The 18,304-nt window shown below is 54.9% G+C and overlaps 1 protein-coding gene across 4 annotated transcripts in view; it reads left to right on the top strand.

Moving 5' to 3' along the window:
- The window catches only part of TMEM63C (transmembrane protein 63C), a 68,114-nt gene that overhangs the window by 12,617 nt on the left and 37,193 nt on the right, over positions 1–18,304 (top strand). For 3 of the 4 annotated variants that reach the window (XM_081830162.1, XM_081830163.1, XM_081830165.1), the window contains exons 2-3: positions 1,935–2,074; positions 17,128–17,190. The gene's annotated coding sequence lies outside the window, so the exon portion shown is untranslated. The remainder of the gene's footprint in view (positions 1–1,934; positions 2,075–17,127; positions 17,191–18,304) is intronic. The other variant, XM_081830164.1, reaches the window with a different exon arrangement.

The following is an 18,304-nucleotide window of genomic DNA, read 5'->3' as shown; positions in this document are numbered from 1 at the left end:
TAAATTAAAAAAAAACAAAAACAAAGAAAGTGCTTTCAAAAAAAATCAGTAAGTTGGGAAAGGACATAGGCAGTTCACAGAAAAATAAATGCCAAGGCCAATCAATCAATAAACATGAAAATAATGTCTGCCCTTTCTGATAATTACAGAATCACACATCGAAACAAGATATCATTTTTCAACACTCGTATTGGCAAAGTTTAAAGATCTGATAAGGCACAGTGTTGCCGAGGGTGGAGGTGAGCAGGCACTCTCGTGCATGGCTGGGCAGTTCAAACTGGTTCATCCTCTCTGGAAGACAATTTGGAAACATCTATCAGAATTTTAGACCCACCTAACCTTCGACTCCTTACTATTTTATCCTACAACTAACCTCACACGTAGGCACAAAGATACATAATCAAAGATGGTTTTTTGCAGCCAAAAGGTAGAAACAACCTAAACACCCATCAACAGGAATAGACTCACCTGAATTACAGTGCATCTTTCAATGGAACACATGAGCTGCTACAAAAGTAAAGGGTCTGTGCTGGTAGGCAGAGATGTATGCTGTGTGTTAACTAATGAAACAGAGTACTGGGAATATGTTCCGGGCTGGGTTTAGAATAAAGATGAAGGCATAGATATGTATTTGTCAATATTTGTGGGAAATTCTTTGAAGAAAAGTCACACAGGAAACATGGCTGTGTTTGGGAGTGGGACAGAGGTTTGGGGAGCACAAGGGGACTTTTCACTGTGCCTTATTTTGAATGCTTTGATTTTTTTTCCCGATAAACATGTTCTTTTCAGAATTTGAAAAGAATAGTTAAGAAGAAAGCAGTTTGAAAGGGAGAATACTATTTAAGTGCCTCGCCCTGAACTTTCTTTTTAAATTTCACAGTGGGCTCCCCTCCTCTTACATTTGTAATTTTCAATCTGGAAGGGCCAAAGAGATGTCTCCAGTCTTCATCTTGTCCCCAAGGAAATGAGGCCTAGAGAGGTTTCAGCAGCTGCCGGGGACCCCGGCTAGTCTTTCTGCAGAGACGGGGCTCCTATCACACTGTTTGCAGGAAAGGGACCAATGACCCCTTTATGCATATGATCAAAGCTTTCTCCTTAGTTGTGGCCCTTTTCTGAGACGTAGTCCAGCAAGTCTTATTTCGTATGCACCCACGTGGAGAACCTGTTAAAATGCACATCCCCAGGCACCTTCCTGGAGATTCTGATTCAGTGGGCGAGGGTAGGGCCCCTAAACCTACATTTTAGCAAGCTCTCCCCGCCAAATGATGCCGAAGTCCTACTTGAAGTCCCCTTATGGATATGGGCCCCTCTGAGCTCCCCAGCTCAGCCCTGCTGGCAGTATCTAGGCTGAAGCCCCGCCCCCCCATGTGGAAAATGAGGGCTTCCCAAGTCACCAGGAGGGAAGTGGCAGAGCAGACCTAGGTGCTTGGACTTTTGTTTTTTATTTTATTTTATTTTAAGATTTTATTTATTTATTTGTCAAAGAGAGAGCGAGCACAAGCAGGGAGAGCGGGAGGCAGAGGGAGAGGGAGGCTCCCCACTGAGCAGCGAGCCTGATGCGGAACTTGATCCCAGGACCCTGAGATCATACCTGAGCGAGAGGCAGCCACCTAACCAACTGAGCCACCCAGGCACCCCCAGTGCTTGGACTTTTAGTGCAGTGCTCCATCCATGGGCTCCCTCCCTTCAGGCTCATGCTCACCTAGGATGAAGGATGGCTCCCCAGCTCACCCACCCCAGGGATGGGCAGTTGGATGCAGAGATAGGGGGCAGACTGGGCGTCATCTGGGGTGCCCTCCCCCCATGAGAACTCCCCTGAGGCAGGCCTCCTGGCAAGATGCTGACAAGCATGTTGGGCTTATGCCGCTTGGCTGGGTGAGGCGCCACAGGGAGCCTGGGCAATCTGAGAGGGCTTTGTTGTCCCTGTGCCACAGAACCTTGGAGGAGCCAACTTCATGGTCAGGAGCCGAGCAGGGACAAGGCTGGGCCACTCGGAAGCACCTGAGGACTGATCAAGAGGAGGGAGGGCCGTGACCACCCATCTGCCTGAGCCACACCTCACCTGCTGGTCCAGGTAGGTGCTCTTACCACCATCCCACCCAGCAGTGCTAAGACCCTAGCACCAGCTCTTCTGTCAGCCTTAGGAAGTGCGGCCACCCCATCGCCTGGGACCTGGGGCTCTCCAGCCACTGCGTGGTTGTAGGCTCTCCCTAAGCCCTCCTAAACCCACAACCTGATGGGGGGGGTGTGTGTGCAGGAAAGCCCGGTCCTCTCTCTAAAGGACACTGTCCCAGGTGACCTTGGCTCCCAAAGCCTGGGAAAGGGTCCAGAGACTACTCTGGCTCTGGTCAGGGTGTCCCCTGCTCTGCAGAAATGACCCCAGGCTGAGCGGTTAGCTGGGTCCTGCATGGCTCCTGCCCAGTGGAGCCCAGTCTGGGATCGGCCCAGGACACAGCCAGACAGGTCTCCCAAGAGTGCCCGGCCTCTCGACACTTTTTCTTCAGGAAGGGATCATGACCCATGGTATCTTCATCGACTCTTAGAGCTGGAAGGGATCTTAGTGATATATCCCACCTCAGTCTCTTTTTTACTTCTCAAACTTTACTTATATCAACAGTGCTGTTGACAATGTTGAGGAACCGGGTGTCATTCCATCAAAACAGCCTAGGACGCCCTGGGGTCTCAGGCAGCCCTTCCGGGGTTCAGCTGCCTCTTCCCGGCCTGGCCTCAGCCAGCTCCTCCCCCTACCTTGCCTCTCCTTCCATCTACCCAGTGGCTCCTAGCAACTCATCTGCTTTGTGACAGGGACACTGGTAGTGATCAGACATCCCAAACTAGAAGGCGTTAAAGCCCAGTTAGCATCACAGTGAGGCTTTCTCCCCAGTTTAAGTAAGTTAATAAAATCAAGAAAGGATTGGGTAGTCGAGGCAGGCTCTCACAGTGATATCTCCATTTGAGAGTCTCTAAAATCTCTTTGCCGCCAAAGAAGAAGTTATCCTGTGTGGGCTGTTGGCCAAGAACATTGTGATTGTTGCCATTATCAACAAAAGATATAGTACTTTTCTGTGCAGATCAAAGTGCTTGATGTCCACATCTCCCTCCTAATTTCCTGGTCCAGCCTGAGAGATCCCTCCAGGGCAAGGAATCTTAGGCAGAGGCAGGATCTCACGTCCATCCCTCTGGCCATGCCCACTGCCCCCGCCTGAGCCGGACCCTTGGCCCTCCCATTTCCATCATGTGAGAGGCAGCATCGAATTGTGCAAAATGCAGGCTCAGGAGCAAGGAGGGTTCAGGTCCCAGCTCCACCACCTACTGGCCTTGCCATCTCTCTGTACGTGTCTTTTCACCTGTAGAATGGGGATAGCAACAGTACCCCAGGGGCACTGAGAAGATGAAAGCTAATATCTGTAAAGCACTTGGAACAACCTCCAGCACTCAGTGAGTGCTTCGCACACGTTAGCTCCGGTCATGACAAAAGCCACCCTCTGCTTCCTGAAGCAGGGCAATCCTCTTGCTGCCCTCTCCAAAATCATCTGTGGCTCCCCATTGCCCACTCAGTGACTATGTCTATGAGGTCCTTTAAGGGCCTCAAAAGCAGAAGCTTTATAATTTTCCTTGCACATAATAAGCAATCAATAGCATTTGCTGAGAGAGAGGGTTTTCCATCCTCAAGGTGGGCGAACTGAGTCCCTAAGTAAGGGGCGTGCAGCCACAGACAGCCCCACAGTTGGGGGGCTTGATCCAGGCTCTTCTGCCTCCCCAACTATGCCCTGGATGCCGGGGGCTGGATCTGCCCACGGGGTAGCTTTGGTTTCCCTTGGATCTTCTGGGGCCTCAAAGGCAGGGGGCACCATTCGGACTCCGGCCTTCCAGGTGCACATCAGATTGAGGAGAGGACACCCCGCACAGGCCAGAGCAGGCTGCGGCCGCAGGTCTAACTCCCATTCTTGGATGAGTTCAGGCCTTGTCCTCACTCATTACCGGGAGGCGGCCAGAACCTCTGCTCCCGAAGCTTGGCTGGGAAGCTCGTGGCCAGCAGAGACCACCTGTGGTCTGGCACCCTGGACAGAGAGCCCGGCCTGCCCCACACCCCGCACCTCCGCTGTTTCCCTAGCAGAAGAGAGGCCAGTGCCACGGAAGAGCAGGCACTGGGTTGGAGTAGGACAGACGCATGTCCAAAACCAGGCTCCTCACTGGGCGGGAAGACCTTGGCCATGTCAGTTAGCTTCTCTGAGCCTCTTTTTCCATCTGTAAAATGGGAGAATAAAACCCATTGCATAGGTTGCTGAGAGGCCAGAATGGATCAACATGCCCAGGGCACCTGTCCAGTGCTTGCACAGGGTGGGTGCTCGGTGACTTGTGGTTATTCTGTTCCATCAGTCAGAGGCACTCTTCCAAGCTGCCCGGGGGGGCAGCTGCCTCAGTCCTGCGAGTCTCTCGCTTTCCTTGGTTGAAAATTTCCTCGCTTGGCTTCCACTTCAAGATGAAGGGAAGTGGTGGTATCTTTGGCAAGGGAGGGGAGGAGGAACAGTCCAAATCTTCGCAGACTCCTGGCAGGGGCACGAGGCTCAGTGGGGAAGAAGCAGAGCTCTGTGAGGCTTTCGCGGAGATTTTCCGCTCCGGTGCTGCCAAGCTCAGGAAGCCAGGAGTGGAGAGACAAGGAGGGAACACACTAGACCATGCTGCTTCACGCAGGGTGCTGGGTTCCTCTTTATTCATGCGACAGATGAATGCATTTGTTGGGATTCCAGGCACCAGGCGAAGCACTGGGATATTCGGCGACAAGACGGATGGACGTAGGCCCTGCCCTCGTGGGGCCTTCATTCGCATGGGGGTGAGGGCAGACAGTGAACAGCATACTCTATGGATAAAATGTGATAGGGGATCAATGCAGGGGGAAAACAGAGAAGGAGAGGGGGACTGGGAGCGCCTGGGGAGTTTCCTTATTAAATAGGGTCATCGGGACAGGCCTCACCAAAAGGTGACATTTGAGACACCAATTGTCTGCTCCCCTCAGGACCCCCTGACAAGCCCATGAACTCAGAATCAGGGCCAGGTGCCTTTCATGAGATCCCCAGATAGGAGCTAAATCTAGAAACCCTTCTAGTCCCAGCCCAGGTAATGTCATGCCCTTCCTCTGAAGCCTTCAGTAGTTCCCTATTGCCTACACAATTAAGTACAAATCATTCATTCTGAGATTCGGGACCTTCCTGTTATCTCACCAGACCCTGCTCATGCCAGCTCTGCAGTCATGCCAGTCTACCTGCCATTTCTGGAATATTCCATTCTCTGCTTCCCTCCATCATTCCTCTGTCCCCTCTGCCCAAACTGCCCCTGTCCCCACTGGTTCCTGTTAGCCTGCCACCTCTCTGAAGCCTTCCCTGCCCCGGAGGAGCTGTGGTCACTGAGCCCCTTTCTCATTCCATGGCCCTTACTCGGCCTTGGGTGTGTGCACTGCTTTCCCTGTGTGATCTTTCCACGTGGCTGAAAGTGCTCTGGGCAGGGCCCAGGGCTCTTTCACCTCCAGCGGGTATAAGGCTCAGCAAACATTGGCTGAATTGAGTGTGGCCAAGCTCAGAGGCCCCCAGCAATACTAGGACAAGCTGGTGGAGCAGGGGTGGCCCACTCACAAAAAGAAGGCAGAAGGGGGAGGCCAGGGGCACCTGGGTGGTTCAGTTGGTTAAGCGTCTGCCTTCAGCTCAGGTCATGATCCCAGCGTCCCTGGGATGGAGCCCCGCATTGGGCTCCCTGCTCGGTGGGGAGTCTGCTTCTCCCTTTCCCTGTTTGCCGCTCCCCCTGCTTGTACTCTCTCTCTGTCAAATAAATAAATAAAATCTTAAAAAAAAAATAAGTGGGGGGCCACCAGGAAAGGAGAGAGGGAACGAAGACATGGGTGAGACAGGATGGAGGAACTAGAGAAGAAAGGGGACAGAGATCCCTACCGTGTTTTTTCCAGAGAGACAGACCATCAGAGACAGAAGGATGGGTTCTTTTTCCCCAGAAATAGCTATGACTCCCTTCAGCATCCCGGAGCAGTGCTTCCTTGTGTCTACCTAGAATACCTCTTGCTGCAGCTCGCGCTCATTTCCTTCGGTTCTATCCTCTGGACTCAGGGAGCTATATGAGCCCTCATTCAGCATGGATCACAGTGGCTTTCTTGACCCCCCCCCCCCATCCAAGAGGCAGGTGCAAGGTCCTAATGAGGCTGGCCCCTGGCCTGGGACTTCACACTCTAGTTGAGGAAGCCAGGACCCCTAGAGCTTCCCAGAGATTGTTTGGGGGCCAGAGTATGGGGGCCACCCCACGTCATGGAGGCTGTGCCTCAGCCACTCTCCAGGGCTACCCTTCACCACAGTCAGATCTGTAACCAGAGAGCCCCCACTACCACAGCGCTGTGATTCTCAGGCCACTCTGCTCTGGGCCCTCTCTGTCCCCCAGGCCCTGTGAAGCCCCACGAGCCGCCCGCGGCCTCTGCCATCTGGTCCCGCCCATCGCTGGAGCTCTGGCCGCCCCCCCACCTCTCTCCGACTCCCCTGGAGACAGCCAGCCTGGCTCCTGCCCTGTTTCAACAGATGGGGACAGAGCTGGGTGTCCCTTCCATCTCTGCTGTCCCGAGGGGTGGCGTGGTTCCATCTGGGACCCAGACTCTCTCAGGGGAAAGCCTTTACATAATCCAAGCCCACCTCCCTCTCCTCCGGGAATGTCATGCCCTTGGCCTCCCTGTGGCCGCAACTCCCAACTCCCCAACTCCAAGTCGGAAGCCCCATGTGCCCCCAAGGCTCGGTATGCAGCTGCCAATCTCCTCAGTGATGGTAGTTCCCATCTTGGAGCTGTGAGGATGGCAAGAGCTCATGCTGACAGGCTCTCCGCACTGCACCCAACAGTAAGCCCTCGGTCAGGGGGACTCCTGCCCTCCTGCCTTGGCTGACACCATCTCCAGGCAGCCTTTCCAGGTTGTTCAGGGCTCCTCCACCGGGCTCCCAGCACCCCTTCGCCAGGCCTCTGCAGCGCACCTCTGCAGACCTGTCATGGCTCCTTTGGGGGTCTGTGGACCCACTAGAATCTAGTGCTTGGACCATAAGCACCTTGAGTGCAAGGAACTGAGTCTGGCCCATTATTTTGCTGAATGAATGATTTCATGAGTGACAGGTAGGCAGCTGGGAGAGACAGACTGAGAGGATAGGATCGAGCCTGCCAGGGCTGACCTTTCCAGGGCCTGTCCTGAAAGACCAGGATGCCCACACTTGAGGCCTGGGGGAGGGGGAGGAGGATGAAGACCACCCCCACCCCCTGTTCCATGGTCTAATGAAGTGATCTTCGAAGCGAGGCCCCATCCAGCAGAGTTGGCCTCACCTGGAACCTTCTGGACTCCAGCCAAGCCATATCAGAAGCCCGGGGAGGGGACAGCATTGGTGGTGGAACAGACCCTCCAAGTGATACTGATGCACTAGAGTTTGAGAACCACTCTCATGTGTCCGAGTGATTCACATTCATAGGAGGTCAAGTCTCGGGGGTCTCTGCTCTGCAGAAGGCTTCCATGAAAGCTGTCCGGCTAGGACCCCAGGGCATAGCTCCTGCTGGCCTCACACCCCTGAGCTGGAGACCCCTTTGCTGACAGGCCAGGTGCCGTGGAGAACACGGTCCCCGTAGACCTCCCCTTTCCCAAGTGGCCCCAGACCAGAACAGGTGTTGCTCCAACCTGGGCTTGGTGCTAGTCCCTCCCCATGGCCATTGGCCAGCATCCCCTGTGGCAAAATTCAGGGCAGACTTCTGGAATGTTAGGGCTAAGAAAGACCCTGGAGATCATTAGCTGCATACATGTGCACGCACACACACACGCAGCCCGGCAGATGATCAGATCTTATGGGAGAAGAGTCCCCGAGGTCAGGGCTGCCCGGTCCTCCTCTCTGGGTCGCGCCCTCCTCCAGCGCTTCTCCCACGGGGCCGCCTTGCAGCTCCGTCTGGCTTTGTTTTGTTTGAATCCGTTAGGTATGCACAGTACAAAATTCAAAAAGCAAGAAAGAGAATATAACGAGAATCAGTCTTCCTTCCCCTGCTTCAGCTTCCAGTTTCCCTCCCCGAAGGCAAGCCACTTGTCAAGAGTTTCCCGGGTCTCCTTCCAGACACCAGGCAGGCGTGCCAGAGGCAGCATTCTCCGTGCGCCGTCCATATCTCGCTTTCTTCGCTGAATAGAGCATCTGTTGCCCTTTACTCTGACGGCCTGCTTCCCTGCTTCCGGGGCGCTCACCGAGGCCAGGTCCGTCTGCTGTTGACCTCCCCCCCCAGCCCTGCTTCCTGGTCCAGTGCCAGCACTGAGCAGGTGCTCAGTTAGGCTGCTTCCAGCTACACCTTAGCGAACCAGCAGCTGGTGGGGGCTGCGTGGGCTGGGGCGCAGCCTCCTGGCTGCAGAGCCTTGGGTCTGTCTGTCTCGCCAGCACGTGGCACCGTCCACCAGAGCCCGTCCTGGCAAGCGGAAGGAGCTGAGGGGGATGACACCCAACAGCGTCCTCCAGCCTGTGTGCTCCTGCTGCCGGCCCCTTCATCCCGCTTTGACCGGGGCTGACTCAGGGACCGATCCGGCTGTCTCTCCCCTCCCGCACCCTCCCCTCTCGGCCCGCTCAGGACTCCTGTGGGGAAATCCAGCCGGGAAGAGGCTGGGGAGAGAGCAGCACTCTGGCCCATGATGATGATGATAAATGACGGGCCCTTCGTCCAATCTTTGCTAGCTGAAGGCTCAGTCTTGCTTGTTACCATGGAGACGAGAATTATGGCAACATCTCAGGGTTGGACTGAAGCCTGCAGCTTTACCTGCTTGTGGTGGGAATGTGTTTGCTCCACGACACTCAGAAAAGAGATGTGCCGCTTTTTTTTTTTTTTTTAAATCAAGGCAGAACTGGCTGCTCGGCCCGAGATTTCACCATGCCCCCAGTCTGCTGATTGAGCTGAATTCCAGAGGGAGATGGAGGTGATCGGGGGCTGCCCAGCCCTGTGAGATCGGAAGCCAGGGAAATACTCGGCAGCAGCAAACTCTGCTTGTCTGTGGGAGGAGGGGCTTACGTTAGAGGGTTTGTAGGCCCCCCATCCAGCCAAACAATCTAGGACGCAGATCGGGGGACCAAGTGAGGCCCACCACAGCCCACTGCCGGTCATTCCTTCTTTCTGCAAACATTTGTAAAGCACCAAGCTCTAACCAGCACAGCAGAGAAAATATTATGCAAATACAGCCATCGCGGAGCATTGTATCCACTGGGGGAGTCAGCCATTTGGTATGTTATCTGGTAAATCAACATCAAATGTAGAGGTACAAGCAAGGAACATAATAGTTAGCTGTACTGAGCCATTGCTATGTAGTAGGCACTGTTCTAAGTGAATTGGTTCATATAATCCTCACATCTACCCAATAAGATAGATGTTACAGATAAGAAAACTGAGGCGCAGGGACACTAAGATACTTGCCCAAAGACATGGAGCTTGTAAATAGCAGAGACAGGATCGGGGTCCCTAGGGACCCATACCTAAATGTCACACTATGTCTGTCTGATAGTCTGAGGCATGGAATGTGGGGGCTTGACCTGGTCTGGAGTTCTTCCCTAAGGAAGCAAAAATCGAGCTGAGATTAACTAGAGGAGGAGTTAACTAGTGGGAGGGAGGAACACTCCAGGTAGAAGGACTAGCATATGTGGCCCTGTGGTGGCAAGAGAGAAGGTGGCATGCATGCTCCAGGCATTGAGGGAAAGATGGAGTCTAGGGGAGGAAAGAAGGGGAGAGCTGAGTAAGATGGAGCTGGAGTGATAGGCAGCCTTGCTGGCCAAGTTAAGAAGAGCGACAGCCCTTCCAGCTGATTCCATCACAACCTGCAGGGCCACGCAGTCTCACCTTCTCCAGGAAGGTTCGCTGGACGCTCCAGACGGGGCTCGGTGCCCCTTTCATCTGAGTCCTGCTGCAGCAACAGAGCCTCTCACACACTTTGTGTTGTTTGCCTCTTAGCCACGGCCTTTCTTACTCCCTTCTAGATGGAGGTTTAAGGGAGAGACACATCTCATTCTCCCTAGCAGCCGCTCCCCAGTAGAGAGCTCAGGAAAGGGTAATGGAGGGCTATGGGGATTGAGGGGAGGAAGGGGCTGCTGCTGATGGGGTGCTGGGGGAAGGCTGCCTGGAGGAAGCAGAGTTGAGCTGGGCCTGGCAGTGGAGGAAGCATTCTTCCTAGGGGAGGATCGGGAGGCCTTTCCACAAAGGAGAGGAATGGAGGAAGCAGAGAAAGCCAAGGCCTTTGAGGGGCCGAGGGGCCACCCATTTGCTGGGGCTGAGGCTTCTTGTCGGGACATGGGGGAGGGGTAAGACTGGAGGGGTCCCTGCGGCCAAGAGGGCCTCCCCCTGGAGCGGGCCAGGAGCCAGGAGCTCAGGTGTCAGCAGGAGCAGAGCCATGTGAAAGCTCGAACTAGACTCCTGGAGCCCTGAGTTCAAGTTCCTCCACCTGCAAGCCGGGGAATGGGGGCCCCCTGCAGCCTTTGGCATGATTGCCTCTCCCCACCCCCACCCCTACCACCCCCAGGAGCCAGCGAGGGGGCATCAGTCCTCTGCCGAGAACTCCTTCCTCTCCTCAACATTGCTGGTGGGCAGAACACAGTCCGAGCCCGGGAGGATGCCGCCTCCTCCTTTCCACCTTATAAATCTAGGTGCAGTGCATTTCACTGATGGAACCTGACTTGTAGTCAGAACCCCAGCTGCAAGGGAGTGCTGGACACGTCGTGTCTCGCTTTCTAGCTTGTAGAAGGCACGTCCGCTAGAACGAGGTGGAATGGATGCTGAAGGCCATCGACCACACCTAACAGACGATCTGATAGATTTGTTAAGAAACAAATTTGTTAAGATGATGCGTTAAGAAACCTGGCGTGGTGCCCGGCACATAGAACTCTCTCAGAAGATGTTAGCTATTCTCATCGGGCCGGGACACTGGCGAGCGCGGCCTGCCCCTGCCCACAGGGAGAGCAGGGCAGAAGTGCATTACCCTGTGTGGTGCTGTGAACGGTGCTGAGGGTCCAGATGCTGCTCCCAGCTGCTGGCTGCCTTAGTGTGTTAGGGGACCTGATGGCAAGGTAGAACCCCAACCCACTCACCCCGTGCTAGGGCTTCAGGGGTGGCTGTGGGGGAAGACTGACCTCAGTGCTAGGAACAGGATTGCAAAGTCAACAAGCGACATTCATGGAGCTCACGGTTTCTACCAGAGCGTCCCCGTACTCTCTCCTTTGACTGTCAGAGCCGCCTTGGGGTAGGCAAAACAGACATGATTACGTCCATTTTTTTTAGTATTTTATTAAAGATTTTATTTATTAGAGAGAGAGAGCATGAGCAGCAGGGAGGGGCAGAGGCAGAGGGAGAACCGGACTCCACACTGAGCAGGGAGCCCGATGCAGGACTCGATTCCGGGACCCTGGGGTCATGGCCTGAGCTGAAGGCAGACGCTTAACCAATTGAGCCACCCAGGCGCCCCTGAGTATGTCCATTTTATGGAAGAGAAAACTGAGTAGGAGTGGGTTAAATTGCAGTTAATAGAGCCAGATCACAGCCATTTTCCTGACCCCAAATCATACATTCCCTCTACTCCATGCTGTGACTTGGGGAACAAGACCTGGTAACCCACAATGTGCTGGCGGGGCGGGGCGGGGGGGGGGGCAGGGGTGGGCAAAATGAGTGACTCATGCTATGCAAACATATGCAAATCACATTTTATTATTTCCTGCCCCCGAGTATGGCCCTGGGGGGCAGGACCATCTGTCTTTCACTGAGGCCTCCCGAATGCTGGTCATTGTGGGAGAACCACAAGGGGTGGGGTTGCTGGCTGCCCTCAGGGGGACTTGTGGAGTTGTCAGGAGAACTGGCTGCTGGCGTCCATGGAAAAGCGCCAGACTACCAGGCAGTGATAGCAAGGGCAGCTGTTTAAAGAGGGTGGGGACAGGGTGCAGACCAGGCGGCTCACTGGAGGCTTGGGAGGCTTTGGGAGTGGGATTTGAACTGGACCCCCGGGCTGTAAAGGCCCCAGCCAGCCCTGGGGTGGGGGAAGTGGCACAGCTCAGGGAGACACGGGGACAGGACAGACGGCAGGCATACTGTCCCATGGAGTGGCCAGGCCAGTGACCTCAGGCACAGGGAGAACACAGGAGTTTGAGGATTCACGTGAAGAGGCCGTGTGGCCTCTGCAGGCCTCTAGCCCACCTTCCCCGGATTCCTACCAAGCCCAGGGGGAGGGGAGATCTCCTGAGAGCAGAATGCAAGGACCCGCGTCCTGAGCTGCCCTGAGCTGCCCCCTGCGGCGGGATTTGAGGGGCACTGAGCTACTGCCCTGTATGGCCACATCTCGTCATCCTCCTTCCTTTCAGGGGGAGTCAGAAAACCTTTTAGATCTGCAAGAATGCCTTATCTAGATGCAGATAATCCTGGGAACCCTAAGCCGGTGTCTCTCTATCTTGGCTGCACCTAAAAATGGACTGGACGTTCTCATTCTTAAAGTCTGGAGTGGGGCGTGAGTATCTGGACCTACGAAACACCTTCCCGGGAATTCTGGTGTCTCCCACGCCCCAGCCCCAGGCTGCGGAATCATCCATCCAAGCCTGAGAGTGCTGAATGGGGAGCCAGGAAACCCAGTTCTGAGGCCTGCTCCACCACTTTCCCCAGCCTCAGGCAATCTCTTAGCCTGCTGGCGGCCATTTCTTCACGTGTAACGTTGGGCAAAAGCCCTTTCACTGTGACGATATGAGGAGACTGAGTTTCAGGGCAGTTCAGGGCGAGGAAGACTCATGGCCCGGAGGCATGGCGGCTGGGGAGGGACATTACCCAGAACCCCCACTGCAGTGACCCCGCTTCCCTCCTCCCTCTCCTCCGGGGCTGCCAAGGGGACCCTGGAAAGGGCGATGCAGATCTGAGAGCAGAGGGTGCGGAAGGGACATGAGGAGAGACCCAGAGAAGAAGGAGAGGTGGGGGGTGCCCATGGCCAGGGGCTCCAGTTCATTTAAGGTCCAAGACGATGGGAAATCATCTCTCCTGTTGTTACCAGAAAGGTGAAGAATAATTGAAGGCAGTGAGGAGGCCAGATGGTGGGGGTGGGAAGCAGGTGCTGTGCTTTGTGCACTCTAGGGGGACAGGGTTAGGAGAGGAGGGGGCGGCCTCCCCACCCAGCTTCTTTCCCTAGGACATGGCTTTGGCCTACAGTGACTTGCTTGTCGAACCAAGTTGCAGGCCCTCTGGATCAGTTCCTGAGAACCCATGGGGATGGTGGCTTTGGGCGGTGCCAGGAAGCACAGGCTGTGTCTCGGAGACATCTGGAATCCTTGGTCCAGCCTGGCCCTTGGAGAATTCCCACAGAAACCCTTCATCTTACAGGCAGGGGGCCCAGAGAAGAGAAGGCACCTGCCCAAGGCCACACAGGTGACCCGGACCCCAGCTCTGGGGGGGCTCCCTGAGTCCATGGCCCTTTACACTGCACCATCCTGAAAGGCTGGGCAAGTTTCCATCCCTGGACTAGGGCTTGAGCGAGGTCACCCCCTTCCTCTGCCCCCTGCCCAGCACTGCCAGCCCAGCAGAGGTCCAGAGGGTCTGGGAGGTAGAGAGCAGAGGGCTACAAACTGCCCAGGTTCAAGGGACAGCCCTGCCACTTACTAGCACCATGACTTTAGCCAAGTTATTTAACATGTCTGGGCCTTAATTTTCTCTTGCTTCTAGGGATGATTTTAGTATCCTATGGTACTTATGAGAATTAATGAGCTATACTTAAATGGGAAGAATTTCTCCTATAGTAAGTGCTCGATAAATGTTCGCTATTAATAAGATTGTTCTCCTCCCTCCCCCCTCCCCAATCCCCAGGGCTTCCTGACCACCCTCGCTCTGGGATTTGGGGGATTTAGGCTCCTCACACAGAGGACTTGGCCTTAAGATAAGGAGAGGGGAGCAAAGTGCTGGCCTGGCTACTTAGGACAGCAGTAGCTGAAACCAGTCCAGGTCTGGAAGGAAGGGGGTGAGCGATGGGCCAGGGGACTAATAAAGACGGAGCTAGTTCTTTTCGAAGCTTTTTGCCCATGTGCCAAAGTAAACCTTGTTCAGGCCTGGGACTGCTAAGCCTCCAGCTTTTGGCACTGGAGGCCGGGCTGGGGGAGAAATGGGAAGGGAGGAAGGCCACACACTTCCCCATCAGATAGGAGGTGCAGCTGAGGAGGGCCTGAGAATCCCGACTCACCAGCGAGCATTGCCACCATCTCTCCCTGCCCCTCGTTGGCCCAAAAAGCAAGGCTGACGTTTGTCTCTCCTGCACAGGAAGAACAGAGGCAACAACCCCTACAGGCTGCAGTTTATGGGGCATTGGACAGTCCTTCCCATATTCCAGATCTCTCCCCTGGCCTGTTCCAGAACAGAGTAGGAGGACGGAAACCAGTGATGACGGCACTAAGAGTGAGCACTCCTTCTCGAGCGCTCTGCAAAGGCTTTGTGCGAGTTCACTTATTTCGTGTTCACAATAACTTTGTGAGGCAATGCTTCTTTTTTTTTTTTAAGATTTTTTAATTTTTTTATTTATTTGAGAGAGAGAGAATGAGAGACAGAGAGCACATGAGAGGGGGGAGGGTCAGAGGGAGAAGCAGGCTCCCCGCCGAGCAGGGAGCCCGATGCGGGACTCGATCCCGGGACTCCAGGATCATGACCTGAGCCGAAGGCAGTCGCTTAACCAACTGAGCCACCCAGGCGCCCTCAGCATGAAATTCTTGTGTGTCATTTTCGCTCTTGCTTTTTTTTTTTTTTAAGATTTTATTTATTTATTTGCGAGAGAGAGAATGAGAGACAGAGAGCATGAGAGGGAGGAGGGTCAGAGGGAGAAGCAGACTCCCTGCCGAGCAGGGAGCCCGATGCGGGACTCGATCCCGGGACTCCAGGATCATGACCTGAGCCGAAGGCAGTCGCCTAACCAACTGAGCCCCCCAGGCGCCCTGTGAGGCAATGCTTCTATTATCCCCACTTTCCAGAGGTGGGAACTAAGGGTCACAGAGGTAAGGTCGCTGTCATGGCCACCCAGCTAGCAAGGGTAGCCCTGGGATTTCCGCCCAGTCTGGCTGCAGACAGTCCACTTCTTCCCACTGCCCTGGTCACCTCCCTGTGCTCTGCCGTGAAATTCGTGCCGGAGGAGGAGTCCCCTGCCGCCGCCTGCCCCAGCCAGCTGGGTGCCCCCACTCTGTGTTCCTTTCTATCCCTCAGATTTCAAGTTCCGTTCTTTCCAGTGCGGATACTTTGGTCTCCAGAAAGCTCTCTACCCCTGTTCTTCACACCCAAGAGCTAGAAAGAAGGAAGGAGGAAAGCACTCCAGAAAGGAGGGTCCAGGCACAGTTTAGGGCTGAAGACAAAAGGCAGGGCGATGCTCTGGGTTTCCACAATAGCCTCCCTCATCCCACCTCTGCCTGCTGCTGAGGACGCTGGGGAGGGTGCTGAGGTGGGGGCGAGGCTCTCTTCTCTCTTGTCCCTCCTCACCTCCTTCCCTCATCCACGTCCCTCACCTGCCTCACCTTCAGGCACGCTGCACCTGCCTGGCCCTGACCATGGGTTACACCCCTCTCCAAGCTTAGAGGCTTATACCTTGTTTCTGGAGACCTCCCGGGGCCGAACGGCTGCCTGGGCCACGCCTCTCCCAACGGCAATCCTCCCGCCGAATCCCAAAGGCTGGGAACACCCAGAGTAGCTCTGCCACGGATTCTCGTCGAATGAATACATGAGCAAACAAAAGCACGAACTAGCGATCCACCCTGCACGCCAGCCATGACTATTCGTTTGCACGTTTCCAAAACGCCATGCTTTGTCCCCGCTCTGGGTCTTGGCCAACATGGTTCCCTCCGTCCACGCTTCCCACCACCCTGTGCCAATGCCACCTCCTCACGTCTCACCTGGAGGTGACTTCCTCGCAGAAGCCTTCTCTGACCACTCGAGGTGGGCCCGCCCCGTGGCCCCCTTTCCCCGGGCTATCAAAGTGTGCTGGAGTGTGTGGTGGCATGCCTACGTGTCTCCCCGGTGAGGCTGGGAGCCTCCTATGGATGGGAACCAGGTCTGCCAGGCCCCCAGAGCCTGGCAGGATGCCTGGCACATGGTAGGGCCTCAGCCCTTCTTTGTTGAAGGAAGGAAGGAGGAGGGAGGGAGGAAAGGGGGTGCTTTTGGAAGGAGAGAGAATGAGTGTGTGGGAGCTGAGTGGAAAAGAGCAGCATCCAGGACTCAAACCTCCTTAGAGCCAGATGGAAGCTAGAGCTCTTCCCAGCCCGGGACTGCCCCCTCCCCTCATCATGCACGGTATTATCCAAATAACAAGTCACACGTCCCTGTGGCTGGCTGCAGGTCACCAAGCGCTTTCACATCCCTGGCCTGGCTCCAGTCCCCAGACAGCCCTGACCCAGGCTTCCCAGCTCTTCCCCTCAGTTTAAAAATGAGAATCCAACAAAGGGTGCTGGGCAGCTGGATAGCCACATGCCGAAAGATGAACTTAGACCCTTACCTCACCTCCTGTGCCAACTTTAACTCTAAGTGCATCCTAGATTTTAGTGTCAGAGCTAAAACAAGATGACTTTTTATTTTATTTTTTAAAAGATTTTATTTATTTATTTGAGAGAGAATGAGAGACAGAGAGCACGAGAGGGAAGAGAGTCAGAGGGAGAAGTAGACCCCCTGCTGAGCAGGGAGCCCGATATGGGACTCGATCCAGGGACTCCAGGATCATGACCTGAGCCGAAGGCAGTCGCTTAACCAACTGAGCCACCCAGGTGCCCACAAGATGACTTTTTAGAAGAAAACATAGGAGAGCATCTGTAAGCCTTTGGTGTAGGCAAAGATTTCGTAGACACCATACCAAAAAAGCCTGGTCCATAAAAGAAAATTTGTTGAATTGGACTTTGTCAGAATCCAAAACTGTGGTGCTTCCAAGATACCATGAAGAAAACGAAAAGAGAAGCAGCAGACTAGGAAAAACCATTTGCAAGACACACGTGTGATAAAGGCCGAGTATCCTGAGCATAAAGACCAGGAAAGGCGCCCTGAGAGATGACACCGCCCGTGAACACGGCCTGGGTCCCTAGGTCGTGTGGTCTCTCCACTGCCTTTGTTCTTTTGCAGGGGCCCCGTAGCTGAGCCGAGACCCCAGGCCTGACTCGGCCCCGCCCTGGAGAACTGACTCAGGTAAGGACCGGCCCTCCGAGGCTTTCAGATCGCGCCTGCGCCTCCCTGCCGTTCCCCAGCGGCTTCCTTAGCGCGGGCTCCCCCGGGTGGCCACTAGAAGAACTGCAGCTTCCTTCCGCGGCTGCCCGATACTCGCTACTCCGCTCCCTGGCAGAAGGCTTGCAGTGTAAAGGTACGGTGGTCAGTGTAAACCGTTTTAAGTTTACGTTCAGCCAAGCATGCTTGTGTCAATGAGTTAAACAGTGACCTAGGGTAATAAAACCGTGGGCAGCCTAGGGCAGAAAGAGAAGGAGCAGAAAAAGATGGGCAGGAGGCTCCCCGCTCCCGTTAGATGCTAATCCGGCTGGAAGGAGGGTGGGTTCTGGTATTCTCCTATTTTCTGTGAGTTAGCACAGGGAGCCCCAGACCCCCAGGCCACTTCCCGTATCCTGCACACCAGCACCTTCACCTTTATTCCCTCCTCCATCCCCCTCCGCCCAGCTTTCCCAACTCCGGCCAGCATCCCACTGTGCCCCCTGGAGCCATGCATCCACTTTTCATTTGACAAGTGTCTATGGGATACTTCTGTGTTGCAGGCATTGCTCTCCATGACTGATGAATCTTAACCCACCTATCCCTCTTGACAGCACTGTGAAGTGGGTACTAGTTACTAACACCACGCCCCTTTTACAGATGAGCAAATGAGGCAGGGAGACCATGAGTAGCTTGCTCGAGGTGGCTCGTGAGTGTTGGAACTGAGATTCAGTGCCACAGAGCCCACGATGCCCAGAAAGATCCCCAGCTCCTGCAGCGCCTCACCTGCCCACTGGGATTTGAAACCACAGTCTCCCCAGGACAGGACTTCTCTTAACCACCACCACCACCCCCAGGCCAGGGGATGGGAGACACATCTTCCTTGCTCCTCTTTGCAACTTCCAGACTCTTCCTTCCTCCCTGCTGAAGGCTCCATCTTGGACCCAAGGTGTCAACCTAGGTATCTCGCTCCCCATCTTTGGTACAAGCACTAACTACCACGCACCCTCACCCCCCCACCCCGGTCACTCCCCTCCTTCCCGGAAGAGTTCACTTCCTGCCTCACGGTCACACCAGTGCTGTTCTGGTCTTCATTCTTACT

The sequence above is a fragment of the Leptonychotes weddellii genome, chromosome 9 (genome assembly GCF_054177405.1).
Source record: "Leptonychotes weddellii isolate Sample4059 chromosome 9, ASM5417740v2, whole genome shotgun sequence".
Taxonomy (NCBI): Eukaryota; Metazoa; Chordata; class Mammalia; order Carnivora; family Phocidae; genus Leptonychotes; species Leptonychotes weddellii.
Note: the sequence above shows the minus strand (reverse complement) of the source record. Positions and strands in the feature narration are given on the sequence as shown.